Below are 19,996 nucleotides of genomic sequence, written 5' to 3'. Positions count from 1 at the left end.
CTTACTTTCCCAAAAAAACCTATTGTTTGACACAATGTCACCTCAATGGAATTCTAAGATCCTTCAAAGAAAATTTATAACAGGAATTTAGCCGAACACCAAAAAGCCTCTGAAAGTTCAAGTTCATCCATCCATCCATCCATTTTCCAACTCGCTGAATCCGAACACAGGGTCTGCTGGAGCCAGTCCCAGCCAACACAGGGTGCAAGGCAGGGCGCCAACCCACCGCAAAGTTCAAGTCTCTACTACATATACAAAGACAGAAAGAACATTACATTTAAAAGCACAAACTTTTGTCCACCTGCTGAGATCACAGAAACACCAAATGCTGTGACTGACTGAGTCCATTATTCTGGAGATCAGTCCCAGACATCTTGACACTTCTTTTTCTGTGCCCACTTTGCTTTGGATAATACTACCAAGGTAAGTGAAACTCTATCAAACTTCCACAGTCTCATCACATACATAGATTGATTCCACAACACCATCCAATCATTCAAGAAAAGACCAAAGTTTTGATTTTTACCCAAGAGATCTACAATCTAAATGATTTTGTCCCAACATTTAAGGCTTCATAAGATCAGCCAGAGATTCTGGAAGAGTCACAGCATCAATGGCAAAGAGACGGTCTGTGGTCTTCGCTTCAGCCATAGATAGACCTCCAATACTACTATTCATGACCTGATCTAGTATTCCATCTGAAAAGTGTAGAAGCAAGCATCCCTGATTTACCCAAAAAGTCAAAGTGAAAAAGTGAGAGGCAGTAAAAGTTATAAGATAACTGCCACTCTATAAATGTGTAAAGTGGAACTTTATAGCTTTGTTGGCATTAAGTCACATTAAGAAAATGTGGTTGTGAATTTACATTTTTGGACAGTTGACATTATAATGTCAGCCTGGGGGATGTTAAAGTGTAAAGTTTAAACCACATCACCACTTAGGTAAAAAAAACTTGCTGGAGAATCTCCACTCCTAGCAAAAGTAGCCCCTTTGCCCACCTTCTCTTCCTTCTGTGCTTCTCTCATTCTTTGAGATTCTCTAAGGATTTGGACCTTCATCTTCTGCCTAGCCATGATTTACATATATGTAAGCTGTTTTACATTTAGATGTTTCATATGCTTAGACTGACAATAAACCTTACTTTAAAACATTCAATGCAACATTAGAAAGCAATGGAGTTGCACGCTGTAGTCTGGAATTCATATTTCATCCTGAGATGCTCAAACCTATTTTTTGTTCTTTTGCTTTAGTTAACACTAGTGCGTGCCAGTCAACAGCTTTTTTTTTTTTTTTTATTTGTTCCTATGATTATTTAAAATAATCTGACTTTGTAAAATCAATCTGTTGTATATAATATTTTGGTAATGTTACATATTGTGTGTTAGACTGTCCATTAGGTGTCAATTATTATATCTTATGGTTGTAACACCCACACAATAATATTTAAATCATATTGTATCATTCACTCATTTCTTAATGTACATTGTAACAGAGCCTCCGATAAAATATCTTCTTAAATAATACGCTACTGTGGCTATCCGTTTGTCTGTCCAGGATTTTAAATCAGCTGTAGCTCGCAAACCGTTTGACCTATTGACCTGAAATTTGGTACACATATACTACGTGATGTCTACTATCTGCTTTCGGGGTGGTGATTTTTATTTCTCTTTTTATTTTTATTTCATTTTGTTGTAGAATCAACTCTCGGCAGCAGGCAACAGGGCAGCCATGTGGCGCATGTGTATGGGTGCCGTTCTCATCCCTACCACCTTTGCCGTTGCTTCTCCTACCTCTTCATATCTTATATCCTTCTGGAGGCAGATTGAAGACTTAAATGCCAGCTTAAGTGAAAAATTAAGAAAAATGTACTAAGTGATTGCAACACAAACACTGACTTAATCAGTTTTAACATAAAATGATGCAGACGAAAGAAGAGAAGAAGTGGGCCACTAGGGTGGAGAAAAGAAGAGCTGCTCAGGAAGCAGCAAGCGCATCAACCTCTGAGCAAACGAATGCTAAACGTACAGAGAAAAAGGATGAAAACTAGGAATGCTCAAGTCATGTGTATTCACTGCACATTATCGTTCAGTCTGCTGTTACTGGTTGTGTATAAAAGTAATGATTATTTCGAGTCCTGATTATGCAGGATCTCACGCCATTACAGACTAGGGCTGAATGCCTTGCACTAAAGAGTTAAGCCTGCTAACATGAGCACTGAAGGTGCGGTGCAGACAAGCATTCGACAGTTTACTGACCTGCAGCTTACACATGTCATGTTCTTAAATAAGTCAGATGAAATTTAGTCAGGATAACTAAAGTCAACAGAGCTGTTCTTGTCTGGAAATGCCTCAGCCTTTATGTTTTCCCTGCAAAATTTCAGGCTTTTCATTTTAGCTGTTGAAGGGTTAGATACCATTTTGGACAAGCCTGCTTGTGATTTGCTAGTGGGGGGCTGGAGACTTACATTAGCAGCCTGCAGTAGCACAAGAAGAGCACCTGTTTATTGGCTTAATTTAGCTCCAGGATTTAATTGTGAATTCCACCAAGGCTCATAGAGAATCAAAAATTTTAAAGCCTAAAAAAACAACATTAACTTGTGTAAAAACAGCTGTACAGAACTGAGGCTAGTGGCCATGTCACAGAAATATGGATTCCTAGTTATAAAAATTGTTCTGCAAAGAGATACAAACCCCAGAATCAGCAACCACTTATTTAGCACTTAAGTATGATAAGACAGTAGAGCATGTCAACAAAGCAGATTGACACTGCAGACCACCAAAACAACAAGGTAATATGAAGAGAGAGAGTCCATTAATGAGTGAATATGGCAGGGCACATTGTTAAAATCAAGGCCCTTCTACTCCTACCTATTCCTTCCATTCATGAGCCTTCATCTTGTGGGGGCTTAGCCAAGAAGGACGCTTCTCATATGATTTCTGGGCTGAATCAGCTCACCATCAGTTGCACCCCTGCACTACCCCCAAGGGTGGATTCAGAAGTCCATCCCAGTATTCCTGCTCTGGCAAAGTTTTGTTTTGAACCATCATAGTTTTAATTGATCTTTGTGCATTTTCTCCCATTAGCTAAAAGCAATTTACCATGGGCAACGTTAATGGATGGACCAAAGAAATTCTTTATGTTGAATATAATGTATAGGGTTATTATTATCATGTGTTCAGAGTACAGTTAAATACATACTTGCATGTGTTAATTGACATACAACAAGTCACCACTCTTTGGAGCCATTATCAGCAAGCAGAACTATGTGACCTTGAAACTTCTGTCTTCCTTACCTAAAATGTCTTAGAACACATTTTATTATGTTCTACCATCATAAACAAAGCAGATAAATATCTCATTATACTGAAAATAAGCATAATCATTACATATTAAAACCTGACTTTCTTGTTAAAGACATTCATGTTTCATATACAGTAAAAGAAAATACATGTGTATTAAGTCTTCTTATCCAAAGTACTGTCGGCAACTGGAGCATATCCCAAAAATGATGGATGCAATTTAGAAAAATACTTCTCCAGTTCACTTGGTTTTAGAGTTATAAAGCAGCAGAAACCAGAAAGCAGGAGTGCACTCTGGACAAGACACTGCAACATCATAGGATGCTGTCTAACCTTTGACCAAGTTAGATTTATCAGTCAGCCTAGCAGGGGATGCTTCACAGTTCCAGAATCCTGAGTTAGGAACTGACTGTAGGGGACGTCAACAGAGTTCTCTGCTTTATCCTAGAATGAGTCATAGAGTGCACAACAATTGACTGGCAAAATAGACAGATGCTTTTCGGTACTGTACTGTGGCAATTTGCCGCTCAAAAATGGCAAGCGCCAATGGATTCATGCTGAGCCACGTCACTCTGTTAGGTAGGTCATTGTCCTTAGAAGCACAACTTATTGTTGCCACACTAAGTTAGAATTTATGTGGGAGTTTTTCCTTGTCTTCTTAGAGAGTCAAGGCTGGGGGGCTGTCAAGAGGCAGGGCCTGTTGAAGCCCATTGTGGCACTTCTTGTGTGATTTTTGGCTATACAAAAATAAATTGTATTGTATTGTATTGGATGGATGGATGGATGGATGGATGGATGGATGGATGGATGGATGGATGGATGGATGGATGGATGGATGAACTTTGGCAGACTTACCCTGTACTATTATTATAAGGTCCCCTGCAGCTGGCACTGAAGCTACTCATTCGAATGATGGAATGCTGACTTATTGTGTAGGTCACTTGTCTCCAGGCTGATACAACTTGTCAGAACTGTTCCATTATATTTTTTACATTTCCATCTATGGGCAATGTGCAAGCAGCAGCCTCTTACAGTAGCACTGCGTTTTCTCTGTTTATCTTTTTATTTATTTAAAGAGCTTCTGTAAAAAGCCAAATTTCCCCCTGGGGACAAATAAAGTTTTAGGTTAGGGTGGCTCACACTATCTATCTATCTATCTATCTATCTATCTATCTATCTATCTATCTATCTATCTATCTATCTATCTATCTATAGTAAACATTGGGAGACACGACATATACATTACCAAAAAGTGAACCAATGGATTTTAAAGTTTCTCTTAACAACTTCTGCTGACATGCACTTATACTTTATTCTTTTACAGTATTTACAACAGAAGCGGAATGTATATGAATGACAAGGACATGCAACTCCAAATAACTGAATCTCACATTCTGCTTAACATATCACAATGGGAGCCTGTGGCATACTGTAAAGGTTTAAAGGGTTATTATTGTCACATGTACAAAGTACACTGAAATCTAGAATGCATGTACTAATCAGCATGCAATTCGTTCCCACTTGTGCGTGCCATGTATAGTGAGAAGAAACTTCTGTCTTCCTCAGCTGGAAAATCTCAACACACAGTCGAAATAGACAGTAATATTATGTATTATTTATGATGGATGTCTTAAGGACAACCAAGATAAACAGATATTAAAGCAACTCTATAATAGATAGATAGATAGATAGATAGATAGATAGATAGATAGATAGATAGATAGATAGATAGATAGATAGATAGATAGATAGATAGATGTGGTGCAAGAGTTTGCACTGTCATTTCAAAGCCCTTGGTTTAAATCAGTAAATCTTGGCCTGGATGTTACCTGTTTGAAATCTGCACATTTTTCCTGTGTCTTTGTGTGACTTTCTCCAGGTACCCCAATTCTCACAGTAAGGTAGGTTTATAGGCGGCTCAAAGATGGGCTGGTGTGAGTGAGTGTAGATTTGTGAGCCGTTCAGCAGACTGGCTGCCTGTCTAGCGTTAATTTTGCCCTGTACCTGACTGTGCCAGGTGTCAATATGCATATGATGCTCTGTTTTTTAAAAATTATTTATTGAAGCATTTCAGTGGCATTAAAAATAAATACTGCGGTGGGTTGGCACCCTGCCCGGGATTGGTTCCTGCCTTGTGCCCTGTGTTGGCTGGGATTGGCTCCAGCAGACCCCCGTGACCCTGTGTTTGGATTCAGCAGGTTGGATAATGGATGGATGGATAAAAAAAAATATTTGTGTGACTTTCATGAGAGCTGTTATTTTGTGTTTTGTTTTTCATGGTTGTTAGGTACATGACTTGTGTGTCATATCACCTGTGACCTGTAATGTCGACCATGTTATAAAAGTGAGCCTCCTGGATTAAAAAGCTTCTGAACTTTGTAGCAGAATAGAGGAGTCACTTAGTAGGAAAACTTTGGTATTGCTAAATTGTTAGCTTTCACTCGGTACTGGAAATAACTCTACAGGACGCCTTAAAGCATCTTGTGCTACTTTAATTTTGTTTTCTATTGCTTAACATTACACTTTCTTGAGTATGTATCTTGTTATATTAGTTGTAATATGTCACCTTGGATAAAGATCTCTGTTAAACAGAGAAAAATGAAAAACAAATACATCTATTTGCCAGTCTGATTTCCATTACAGTCATACAGAGAGTAAAAATCTGTGCTGTTGTTCTAACTACCAGGGACTTTCATAAAAATCCAGATGCACTAAATTTAAAATCTAGTTGCAGAGATTTTTAGGGATGTTACAGAAGGGAAGTCAGAAATTGCCCAAGTCAAAACACTAAAGGGGAGGAGATTCCTAAATTCAGTATCACCAACAATACCAGAGTCATAACCATAATACTGTAACCAGAGGAGTGCTCAAACAGAACTCTTGCAAAGTCACTCCTTTATTTTGCAAAAATGTTTTTACGTTTCAAACTGCGAGTCCATCTTTTATAATGTGGCCTGCATGATGTCAGGTGCCACACCACATGCTTAGAAATGCATTGAGTCACAGTGACCACTCTCCAAACTAGTGGCATCCATGAAAACCAAGTGCAGAAAGAGCTGGAGATCATAATGCCACTGTTAAACTATTGTTTGCTCAATCTTGATAAGGTGGAAAGATGTGAATATTTGCCAGTTAGCGTTGATAGCTGGTGGTAAACCCAGTTTAGAAGGTGTAAGTAACCTTTATTCAAATATAAATCACACGGGGGTTTCAAAACTCCCCACAAGGATTAGATTCAGGCAAACATGGAGAAGGAGGTAGAAGTAAGATGAGAACATTGAAGAAACTACAAATCTGGGGGTTAAACTGTGGGTAATCAGGCAAGCTGACCCTCTTTTGAAGAGGGCTCCCAGCACCTGTTTGGATTGGTCTCTGTAGGTTAGGCTAAGGGCTTGTTATGTTGTGTTTTGTTGTTGCTTTTGTTCTCATTCTCTTCTGTCCCTTTTTTAACCCTATCCTGTGTTTTGGTTTAGAAATAATAGCCCTTTTTCATGTTAAGGGGTTTCTGTTTTTTTCCTTTGGGTTGAGACTTACACCTCATTTAATTCATAATAAAAAAACAAACCTGTAATTCATTATTTTGTTTTTATAAGCCATAATTGAAAATGTTCCCCTTTATCTGAACTAATGTTTTTCCTCACAGTACTGGGGTCTTTAATTCAGTTGTTGACCTCAATCAAGCAATTGAGTAGTGTCTGTTTTTTATAGTGTCTTTCTTAGTGAGTACATTTTGCAAAGCATTGCAAGATATATTACACACTTCAAAAGACATTAAAGGCAGTATATCATAGAAGCAGAGACAAGGGAAACAGAGCAAATGACTTGTCATGGATGCAATATGACAATGTCAGTTTGGAAATTGCAATAGAGATGAGGGTAACTTTAAAAGAGAAAGTGAAATCTGTTACACTTCTTCCACATTCTGGTTTCACTCTGAGGTCTAGCAGGCTTCACTTAAGCACACAAAGACATATTGTGAAGGGAATCAGCAATGCCACATATACAAATAAGTGAAACTGTGCAACAAATTGATATCCCTTTCAGGTCTGGCAACTCTGAATCCCCATCATGCTTGATAAAATAAGTGGTGGATGGAATATATTCCTCTTTCTGTCTTTAAGTTCATTAATTATAAGCCTGACTGACAATATACTACTGCAATTTCAAATCCTGGCTCAGTTACTATTTGAGTTGAGTTTGCATGTCCTGTCTGTGTCTGTGGAGGTTTTTCTTTTGTGTTAATAACTGATCCTGAATGGGCCCTGATTGAATGAGGGTGTGTGTGCGTGTGCTGTGGATTAAAACATTGAGTGGGTGGACAGGTAATGCCAACAAAGGTAAAGAACAATCAGCCAATAGACAGTATATAAGCATGTCCTTGGATTGATTGTAAAATATTGGACATACATCAGCGGAAACTATCCATCCATCCATTTTCCAACCCGCTGAATCCGAACACAGGGTCACGGGGGTCTGCTGAAGCCAATCCCAGCCAACAAGGCAGGAACCAATCCAGGGCAGGGTGCCAACCCACCGCAGGACACACACAAACACCAAGCACACACTAGGGCCAATTTAGAATCACCAATCCACCTAACCAGCATGTCTTTGGACTGTGGGAGGAAACCAGAGCGCCTGGAGGAAACCCACGCAGACACGGTGAGAACATGCAAACTCCACGCAGGGAGGACCCGGGAAGCGAACCCAGGTCTCCAGGTCTCCCAACTGCGAGGCAGCAGCGCTACCCACTGCGCCACCGTGTCACCGTGCCACCCTCAGCGGAAACTATGAAGATCAAAAACTTGAGAGGACAATGAATGCACCACTGCATGTCATAATGGCACCACACTTATAACAAAAGAAAAAACATACCAGAAGAGCAGAATATGTCTTGTGTTACTTAACATATATATAATCAGAATGCCTCTTTTAGTTTTAAGTAAAGACGGAATCAGAGATGGATTGTAATCATAATAACAAGCCAAGAATGACAAAAATCAAATAAACAAAGGCCAGGACATGAGACAGAATTGGAGATCGAGAAACATAGTTACAGAGTCAACAACCAAAATGGTTCATGTAAAATAACTCAAAATATAAGATGTTGATCAAAGGTGAGGAACAGAAAAGAATTGCATAATCATAGATTATTTTAACAATAATAATGCTAGGTTTTTGTTGGAAAAAACAGCAAAAGGTTTTGTTGATCTTTACACCATCATAGTGATATCACATGTTGCACCCTCTGGTCGTCATTCATTTTTTTATCCTGTTATCATGGAAATGGCTAGACAGACAAGACAATAATATCCCAGGAAAAGTCTGCAACTCTCTTTGGGAACTCCTACCAGAACAGCCATGGCAGGAGTTCTCAAGGGTCTTCCAGGCCACCCATGATATATAATCACTGCCGCCTAACCTTGGTCTTATACCCATAGGCTGTTCCTGGTACACCTTAGGCAGAGTGTAGCCCCTCTTGATCACGAGTCCCCCTACTAGGATTGTGACCTTGGCCTGGTGGTTGCATTTTTGTGTGCCTCAATAATGCTTTAACCTATGTTGTTGGAAGCCTTGTGGTCCTAGTATGGTTACTTACGGCAGATTAGTCTTGTGATGAGTCACAAAATGATCCAACATATTGCTCCCATTATTGTTCTCAAAATGTTTAATTAGACATCACTTTGAACAGGGATACTTGGGCCCACACCTAGAGAAGGACCTGGTGGTGGTTTTCATTGACAGCTAGCTGGTGACCAGTTCAAAGAACCACCATGTGGTCTTACCACCTATAAGATGGCAGGTGGTAGTTGAATGTGATGACAAGTATGGGTGGGACAAATCCAGGTATCCCAGAAGATGGACATGCACTAAATACAATAAAGGCTGCTTGTTTATGGACTGAAGTACTAATAGGGTTAAATTCACATGAACTTCCTCCTTACTCAGTTCAGATACAAGGGCATTAGGTTAAACAGGAGACTAAACTGGCCTACAGGATGAACTGGTGTCCCGTCTACTTTTGATTGCTGCCTTGCGTCTATTGTTGCCAAGGTGGGTTTAGGCTCCTCAGACCCAGGACTGAAAAAACGCAATCAAAAAGTGAACAGATAGATGGGCGGAAAGTCATATTTATTACTATGCTCTATAGTGTTTTTAAAGCAATGACTGTATTTTCCCAGGTTTTTCTCAAATGGTGCCAATCTCAGAGTTGTTTCCTTGTATTGCAGTACACTAAGTAACCAGAGTGCTTGTACAAACAGCATAAGTACGTTTAACAGGTATATTCACACATTTGTCACTTGCTGTCACTAGAGAAATAGATTACAGTAAAAGGCATTCTGTGTTTGCGTGGCAAGAAACGTGAGGTATTGTCTATCAAGGGGCACTTAACCCACCTGTGCTCTGAATGATGAAATGGATGGAAATTACTGTACTGTATCCTGATCTTATAGGTCACCTTGGACACCTTGGCATCAGTTAAATATCCAATAGTGATAATATATAAGGTACAGGTATGGCATCTAATACCAATTTCCTGCTCAAGTTTATATTATGACATGATGAAATGATGACCTTAAGCCCAGATACATTTCACAAGAGTTGAATCAGGTTAGCACAAGTGAGGAGGAGACACTGCCAGTCACTGATATTTGCAAACAAAGGGAAAATCAGAATCAGCCACCAGCAAGCCTATAAGCATGTCCTTGGTTTGATTGTAAAATATTGGACATGCATCAGCAGAAACAATGAGAATCAATAACTAACAACTACTTGGAATCCAAATATGATTTTGATTGTCATTAATTTGCAGGTATTATGGCTTACTCAGCATTGGGGTGGACTAAAAAGCATAAGGCCTAAGGTTCATACTCAACATGTATCCCAGAACATGTGGCTTAATCTACTCAAGCCTTCAAATCATTGATTTGTGCTCTACATTACAAATGGCTTGTGATGGCATCCACTACTAAAGTTTATAATTTTTGTTTCCAGTAGCAGCATATTCGTGCAATTCATAAGACTCACTAGCAAAATGTGAAAAAATGACATCTAAGAAGGGTACTTGCCGTATTGTTTGTAGGATACACGACAGATTCATGGTGACAGAAAATGAAATTTTAACATCTGAACACCACTTTGTACTAAACAATATACCACAAATCTGAGTAACATGCAGACTTACCAAAAGGCCAAGCACATCTATTCAGCTACTCCAACCCCAGGATTTAGGACATTGCTATAATCAATCGAGCGCAGTAGGTGTTGTACTGTTTCTTTGTATAAAAAAGAGTTCAGAATTACAGTCTGGCTTGTTCTGGAGGCTACATGCTGCGTTGACTCTTCCCAGTTGGGGGTTTGTCATTACAGCAAAGTTTATTTTTCCAGCCAGTGCTTCTAATCAACACTTTAAGTACAGTAAGCAAAAGTTACAGCCACATTTCCTTTGTTTCTTATCATGTGGGGAATACACAGAAAAACAAATTATGCTAAAAACATGTTTATGAAACTCATTATTTTGCTCAGCATAGTGCTGCAAAGGGATAGTAATCCAAAAGACCATGGCTGACTGACAAGCTGAATATACCCAGTGAGCAGTTCAAAAGAGAAACAATTAAATCTATTTTTTAATGTAATTGAAGTACAACAATAGTTCAGAGCACAGTGCAATTGAGCAGAATGTGGCTGTGGCGTCTTTAGAAAAAATGCTTCATTGAATCCATTTTAAAATAGCTTATACATGACATGTTTAACTTTTTTTAATTATTGCTGCCGTTAATGATCATGCTATATTAGTCAACTCCATTAAAGCTGCCTTATTTTAACATGCACTTGTTTATTTTTAACATTTTGCATACAACTTCATTATTGAGGGAAAAAGCACAAAACTGTTCAACTGCTAACACAAAGTCATGCATGGTAAGCAATTCCCATATATATACTGTATATACTGCAAACAAAAGAGGGTTATAGCTTATTTATCTTTCAACTAAACAATAACACATCCAACTTTTGTATTGATATTGGCAGAAAAAACGTATTTAAAAATGGAAACCATTTAATCTTCGTTTAATTGAAATTTGCCTAAACTGGGTGGGGCTGGGTTTCAACAACACCAAAATAGCGAAAAAGGTGAGCATTTCTCACCCTGGGCAGCCAAACCCCAAACACAAATGGCAGGCTTTCCAGCCAGCAAAGGCACAAAATGGGGCTCATACATCTAAAATATTCAAAAGCAAAACAAAATTACTATATATATATATATATAAATAATATATAAAAAATATATATATAAATTATATATATATATTATATATATATACTGTATATTATAAAAAAATCTTGGAAGGCTTGGAAGAGGACGATACGTGATCTTCTTGGAAGACAATTTGACATCCCGCAAGACAAGGCAGTGAGACAAAAGGACAGCTGCTGTACAGGCTTTTAAATGATTGATGTACAGTGCGACAAGCAGAACAACTACAAAACTACAAGACAACAGAACAACGACAAGACAACAAATGATCACAACGTGAATGGCAGAGATGTGAAATGGCTGGAGCATAGTGCACCCTGGTTGGGGGTGGGGGGGGTTCGGTGGATGAGCAAAGCAAGTAGGGTTCAAAGCCCCCTAGTATGTATATATATATATATATATATATATATATATATATATATATATATATATATATATATAAAGAAGCAAAAAAGGCAAGGCTGGGGCAAAATGAGCAAAAATTAAAGTAGAAAAGGGTTGCCTAAAAAAGACAATCCAATGCAAACACAGCCAGTCCAAAATCCAATGACACAATTCGGAAAACAGAAGCAAAAAAAGCAAAAAAACCACAACACCAGAAAATCTAAATATCATTTTCAATAGTAATCATTACACTGCAACACTCAATGACCCTCTGCAGGACCGAAGCACTCAGCCAGAATAAATAAAGTAGGAGGGCAGTCCTACAGCAATGATGTCATGGCAGACCCACCTCTTGGGGTTCCACCCACAGAACACAGGGGATATAGCAAAGAAACATTCATACTGTAAACTACATAAATACTAAATAATATTTAAAAAATATGCATTAAATAAATAAATTGCAAATACATATGTAAAATAATTTAATCAAAAATGATCATACAAAAGAAAACACAGGCATCAGACCCTGGCTAAAACATAATGGGTGTAATGGCAAGACAGTTTTGAGCACCGCTGCCTGAATACACCATAGACCTGGGATCAGCACGCAGGCTGGCCACTATTTCTGTTGAGTATGCTTGTTCTCCCCATGTTTGCATGAATTTGTTCTCCAGGGGCCTCATGTATAAATGGTGCATACGCACAAAAATGTTACGTACTCCCGTTTCCCCGCTCAAATCGCGATGTATAAAACCTAAACTTGGCATAAAGCCACACACATTTTCACAGTAGCTCAAACCCTGGCATACACAAGTTCTCCGCTCGGTTTTGCAAACTGGCGGCACCCAGCGTCAAAGCAGTGCTTTTGTTCCAGTGTGGTTTCCCTTTCTTTTTTAGATGCACATCCCTGATGCGGCTTTATCATATACACTAAAATGAACTGCATATTGTTTATGAGTTTAAGGCATCTGATTGTAATTAACCTGTAACAATTGTGAGATATGGCCGGCTATTTATCCCGGCCAATACCCCCAGGCCGCCAGATGGAGCCCTCCTTGCAGCATGGAGCTACCCCGAATGCCAGCAGGGAATTATGGACAGTGGACTTTTAATGGACAGCCCTGCTGGATACCATGGGGGCCGCCAGGAGTCGCTGCAGGGAGGCCCAGGGATTATTTGCACCATAACCTGGAAGTGCGTCTTAATCACAGTGACACAAGGAATGACGTGCTTCCGGGGTGAAGAAAAAGGATTTTTATCTGACGCAGAAGTGTCCCATGTCACGTGGACAGAGAAGGCAAAACACTTCCGGGTCAAGGACTATAAAAGGATTGTGGGAAATCCCAGACGTTGAGCTGAGCTGGGTGGAAGGGTGGCAACGTGTCTGGGAGTGGAGGATTGTGATTATTGTTTATTAAGTATTGTGGAGTGGAGGGTGGTTTGTGCACATTTATTATTATAATATATTCATTTTTGGACTTTTATCTGGTGTCTGACATCTGGTCTGAGGGTTCAAGAGGTCGACAGTGCCTCTATCTGTCACACAATATAATGGTCCACGGAATGGCCAAACTATTCCAAATACCATAGCTGCTTTAGCGTTGTTACTCTCACTGCACCTTCTTCTTCTTCTTCTTCTTCTTTCAGCTGCTCCCATTAGGGGTTGCCACTGTGGATCATCTTTTTCCATATTACTCTCACTGCACCACTTGGAGTATTTATATCACCGTATCTGAGTGTGGAATCACAGCTCTACAGTAGCTGATCGGAAAGAGAATTATCAGTATACAGCATCTAGCACACACTGCCTCGGCCATGCTGCCTATATGAACTGCTCTCATACGGCAAACGCTTCAGAGCCTTTCTTGTACTGACCTCGTGGTTCAGAAACAGTTTCATTCCAAGAACTATAAACTCAATCAATCGGTCCATCAAGTGCTCCTTGTAGAACTGTTTGTACTTATAAGTACAATTTCCTCACTGCAAGCTTGTGATACAGTTATAATATTGTACAACCTTAGCTACTTTAGCAAATATTTACATATGATGACAATATCATTTTTAAGGTGAAATGCAGCAAAATATGTTTATTATATTATACAGATAAAACTTTAACTTTGTTTAAATAACCGCTAGCTAGTTCAGGGATTGTTCCTGCCTCATACTGTATTCTTGCTAGGGCTGGCGCGACACTGAAAGAATAGATGGATAGTATAATTAAACATGTACTACGAAGATATTTCAATGTTCCTTAAAAGTTTTGAAGAATCACGTTCTCAGCTTACAGATGGCTTTACATCTATTACAGAGCTGATTGTATGGCGATTGAGTATTTGGAGAAAGAAAAGGAAGGACAGGAATTGGAGGTTAGTATGTTTGAAAGAGACAGTACTGCTGCAATAAATTATTTCATCGAAGGTTGTGCACAGCGCAGCAAGCATCTTGTGTGAGGCATGAACAATCTCTGGATAAGACGCCAGCTCGTCACTATCACTGCACCACCATGTTCCCATGTTTAATACATGCTTTAATTCCTATCATCATGAAAATGATATCAAGTATACATCTCAGTATTTAAATTATTCAGAGACCTGTAATATCATGAATGTAATGGATTCTGTGTCCTATCGGAAGAAGAGAAAGCCCGTTTAAGAAGCACGTAGTGATTCACACACATAGAGCACATAGAAGAACACATACAAAACAAAGCATTTAATGTGCTACTTTAGTTACAATGGGATTTGAGAAACTAGTAAATTAAACTATGTTAAGATGAAGTTTATGATGTTCTACTTTAATGACAAAATAAACTATGTGATTAAAGTGGAAACTTCAAGATTAAAGTTGACATTTCAAGCTTTTTTCTCACTGTGTCCCTGTTTTTTTTTCTTTTCTCTGTAACCTAATAAGCTTTCATATGACACTCAGACAGTGGGCTACGACTCGCCTTTTCACAACGACTTTGATATCTGACAACTTCTTTTTTATATTAGGCACTGTTTGGCTTTGTGAACTTGAGCTTTTGAGTTGATTGAGTATGTCACTCGATCAGCTTCCTTTTGTTGTTTATACCACTGTTTAAACCAACAAATGGTATTCGCTGAAATTCTTCTATTTCCCCCTGTGCTTTTGCCATTGCCTTTTCACAGAACGCTGAGCATAAGGGCTATTTATATTGATTTGCATATTCAAAGAGGCGTAATTCTGGGAGTAGTCTGGGGAGTGGCAGCAGGCGTGTGCACGTGTGTTACTTTTCATGCTGACCGGGATTTATGGAGCGGAAGAACGTGGAAGTTGGCGAACACACAGATTTATGTATCTGGATTTTTTTGTGCGTATGAACATTTCTGCTTTTGTTTTAGTGTGAATTCTACGCACGACGTTATGCATGAGGCCCCAGGTCATTATATTTTACCCATAGTAAGACGTTTAGGCAGACTTTAGACTTTTTTTTTATCCCAGAGGAAAAATGTGTTTGCAAAAGGAAAGTACAAAACATAAGGCACCGCTACACAGATAAAAGAAAATAAGAAATGACACAACAACTGAAAATGAGTGTTATCATAAGTACACACACTCAAAATTGATACAAAGATGAATAATTACCTTTAACAGTACACTAAATAATAATTTGTAATTTAGCAGCATCCCTGCAAGTAACATAATTCATATTGCTTATATCTCTAGGAAAAAAAAGAGTTCTTAAATCTGTTGCTCTTCACCCTTAGGAACCTAGCCTGATTTTAACAACTGAAATTCAGAGAAAAGAGGATGGCTACTGTCTGACAGAACTGAGTTGGCCTTCTTTTTAAACTGTTTGTAATAAAACTCAATGACAGAGGTCCACTGCAAACTAATAACTTTACTGGTAATTTTGTCAATATTGTTAAGATAGTTCATATTCTTAATGCTAAGGTTGCCAAATCAACATATAAAACTAAAAGGAACAGATTCAATAAAAGACTTATAAAAAACTGCCAATTTGGTTTTGTCCGGTTTGAAACATTTGAGTTTCCTAAGAAATAAATGCTGTGCGTGCCCCATCTTTCATATTTGTTCTGTGTTAAGATCAATGTTTAGCCTCTTATCAATAATTGTCCCCAGCTATTTGTACTGCATTTTCATGTGCACTGTCTTTCGTTCAATTCATTTTAATATAGTGGGAAGAGAGGAACACCTAAGATCCACAACCATATCCTTTGTCCTAGAGATCCCCAACTGTAAAATGGAATGATCACACCATCGAACAAACCCATCAACAACAGGTTCATAGGAGTCCTCCCTATCCTGTAGAAGAAGCACAACGACAGAGTTGTGCCAGCATATCTGTCATTGTGTGAACTCTTGCAGTCATTTGTGTATCATAAGATACATAAGATGTATAAGATTATCATAAAAGATAAACAAGAGAGGTGACAAACAACCACCTTGAGGTGTCCCCAATTATATATTAAGGCTATCAGAAAAACAGCCATTAATGTGTAGTCAAAATAATCCTTAAAGGAGCCCAACCCTTCCCAGAGTCAGGAAACACTTAACATCTAGTTAAATAATAAGATTAACAACATATTTATTATTATTATCTGTAAGATGTTTCTATCTTTTTGATGGAAGAAAAAGATGCAAAGCATGTGTGCAGATAGATCAGAAACAAAAAGAAGTGCAGGCTATGCACTTTATTCTTCCATTAAAAAATTAAAAGACCTACTCAATAGTAATACATATTTCATTACAATTACTATTTCACAAGGTTTAGGGTTTCTGTTGACTCTGTGCCACATCATGCCCCCTTTTCTTTCTTAAGTGCATTTGTTTAAAAATTGCAAAAATGGTCATCATCATGTCTGTCTGTCATTGTGAAAGAACTTGGCTCCAAGTGGACCAATTTCATTAACTTTCAGTCAACTTATTCTTTAAGGAAATTTGCCCATAAAGTTCCATTATCATTAAGATATCTCAGATAAAACATGTTGTACCCATTTAGCCTCACATTTAGGCCGAGCTCTGTGCCAGTCTCTGAGCCCAGTCTGAGAAGAATGAGAAGCAATCTTTACTTCAAGAAGCAAACTTCAGAGCCTAAACGTTTGTGCCAGAATGAGGAATGCTTTTCCCTACGAAGTTGCAGAGGACACAGCAAAGAGCCTAAATGAGGAAAATCGCTGCAAACAACAGGCAAAGGACCACATTGCAAAGAGAAATAGTACACTCCAATGTAAGAAGAATCCTCTGTTTGAACCTTCAGCAACAACAGCAATAACTCCACATAACATCAGACTCCACCCTTAAAGACTTGGTATCGTAGAACTGTTTACCAGTGTCATGATAAATTACAACTCTAAATACTTAGTAAACGGTCAGCCTTTTCTATGTTATATGCATCATTCTGTTTTATTCTGTTTCTTAAAACAAGTGCTTCAGTTATCTTGATATACAGTAAGTCTAGTAGCTGGAGACCACCTCCTACAACAGAGAAAGGTAAGGTAAATAAAGTGGGAGCTATACCAGATTATGTAATTAATTACCAGCCTTGCCGAAGTCAAAACTGATAATTAACTGAACGACTTAAACTCTCTTCTGACAAAAAGCAAGTGATACCACTTTTTCTGGCAGATCTTTTTGGTTTGCAATTGGCTTGTAATCTGAATTTCAAGTTTATACATGTAAATATGGAAATTTGCTACCACTTTCTATTCTGACCCAGTAACTCAAGGACAAAAAGAGACATTTAAGCTCCATGAAATTCTAAACATAAGGCTTGAGTTGCCTTTTAATCTGAAATGGTAAAGCGTGAATTTTTGTAACTAAAAGTGATAGTTTAACTATAAAAGATTTCTTTTTCTGTTATTGCAAATACTGTTTGCGTGTCTTGCTGTTAACTTCCTCACCCACACACTAAATTACTCCCAATCTAGTAATTATATAAAATGTTTACTGATGTATGTAAAGGAATTTTAATAAACAGTTTATCAATGCCCAATGTGGTGTTTATTCTATTTGGGCACAGAATTCTCAAAAAAATGCATAACTTAAACTGGAGATTCAAACTCTCCTCATTATTAGCTGCGACACAAACATATTCATCTGCATTAAGAAAGTATTGTCAGCAATGAAATGCTAAGATTGTGCTTAATTATGCTTATGCAGATGCTTATTGCTCATAATGTTGACAGCACACTGATACATTTGTTCAGTGTATACTGAGAACACTGTGGAGTAAATTTAATTAAAAACAGTAACTTATCTTATTATATCATGTAGTTGGGTGTTATAAAAGGAAAAGAAGGCACTTATTCCCACATTTTCAGACAGAGCATCCCTGTATAACTGCTGGCAAGAGTGACAAAAAAAAAAAACGTAGCAAAACTGTGGTTGATGTCACTGGCATGGCTCCCAGTGCTGTGGCCCTTTAAATGATGGCAACTCCCTGTTGCTGTGGGATTTTAAAGTCTGGGAGGAAAGCAGTTAGAGACAGTGGTATTCTTATTAGGGTTTCTCCTTCTTTCCAAGAATGGAAGCAGAACACCATGCAACATCTATTCCCTTCTCCCATACGCCCATAACCAGGGGTGGAACGACTATGAAACTAACGTAGTTTAAGCTTTAGAGAATCTAATCCTGCTGGGGCCCCACAAGCGACTTTAGTGTTAGAGAATATAAAGTCATGTAGACCGTTGTGTGGCCTTATGAAACCACAAAAGTTGGCCAATTTTAGTGTTGACTGGTGATATGTTGCAAACCTAAAGTGTTACATAAGTTTGGAACTACTGGGAAAATAACTATTTCATATAATTTTACCTTTGCAACCCCAAGGTGTATTTGGGCAATGATAAATATGTCTGCTTCTTCTCATAGGAAATCAGAGTCAGAAGGTTGCTTAATAAATGTCTGTAGACTGCAAACCAATAATACAAACCAGCCATTTTTAATTTTATTTTTATACGATTACAGACTCATATGACACACTGAATTTAAAAATGTATCTAATTATTGTTTGTATTTACTGTAAAATTTAGAGCAATTAGCAGATTGCAGCAGAATGGAAATTATCTCAGCCTTGTAATTTTGAGATGGACTGCCAGAAGATTTGAGAGATGGATTTGATCTACTTTTTATACCTGGCCAGCATAAGGTACCCGTGACCCTGCGCAGGAAATTTCATGTGTGTTAGGAGCCACAGTTATGTTAGAAAGGTTTTGTTCATGCAAAGAACTGTAGGTATATGGAACAAATTGCCAAGTGATGTGGTGAAGAGAAGGACTTTAGGGACCTTTAAATCTCAATCTAGATGAATGGGATGGGTGAGCTGTTGGACTGAATGGCATGTACTCCTCACAATTTTTCTAAACTTCTAATAAACATGATATATATAAGTTGTCTCATAAGTAATGGAGATGATTTGTTTATTTTAGTTTTCATTATGTTTTGATTTCAGAACCATAATTAACACACATACAAAGACACAGGGCATGCCTTTATTGTGAAAAAGTATTGAACTGAACAGACAGCACTTTGAATGACTTTTGTAGTTAGAAGAATACTTGTGAATACATTTAAACCCAAACTGCACTCGCAGATAGAAACTTGAAATTTTGTAAGTGTATATGCATGTTGTAAAGGTGTCTTTTTGTATGGACTTTTATGTAACCTGTAAATAAAATATGAGCTTACCGCTTTAATAATGTCGCCCAGAGTGCTGTGCAGTTGAGGCAAACAGGAAGGAGTGTAGAATCCATGCACTTTAATGTTGTGCTTATTTGGTAGTGGCAGCAGTGAATGAGCAAAAGCATTGGAAAAAAATAAAAAATAAAAAAACAAGGTGTACTTTTCACTTGGTGGACAAACCTCAATGAATTAATGCTTCCTGGCTGCAAGACATTTTACAGTTATGATATTTAATTCTAGTAATTTTGTAACAGGGAGGCATGGTGGCACTCATAGTGCTGCTCCCTCATAGCTCAGGTCTCCTATTGAGCCACAATAACCAGTCCATCATATTTCCATATTCATCAGGGGCACTTAAAAGACAATTGCACCATTATAATCCACTCAAAGCTAGTTC

This window comes from Erpetoichthys calabaricus, chromosome 5 (assembly GCF_900747795.2).
Source record: "Erpetoichthys calabaricus chromosome 5, fErpCal1.3, whole genome shotgun sequence".
NCBI classification, from domain to species: Eukaryota; Metazoa; Chordata; class Cladistia; order Polypteriformes; family Polypteridae; genus Erpetoichthys; species Erpetoichthys calabaricus.
The sequence above is the reverse complement of the archived record's forward strand: the minus strand, read 5'-3'. Positions refer to the sequence as shown.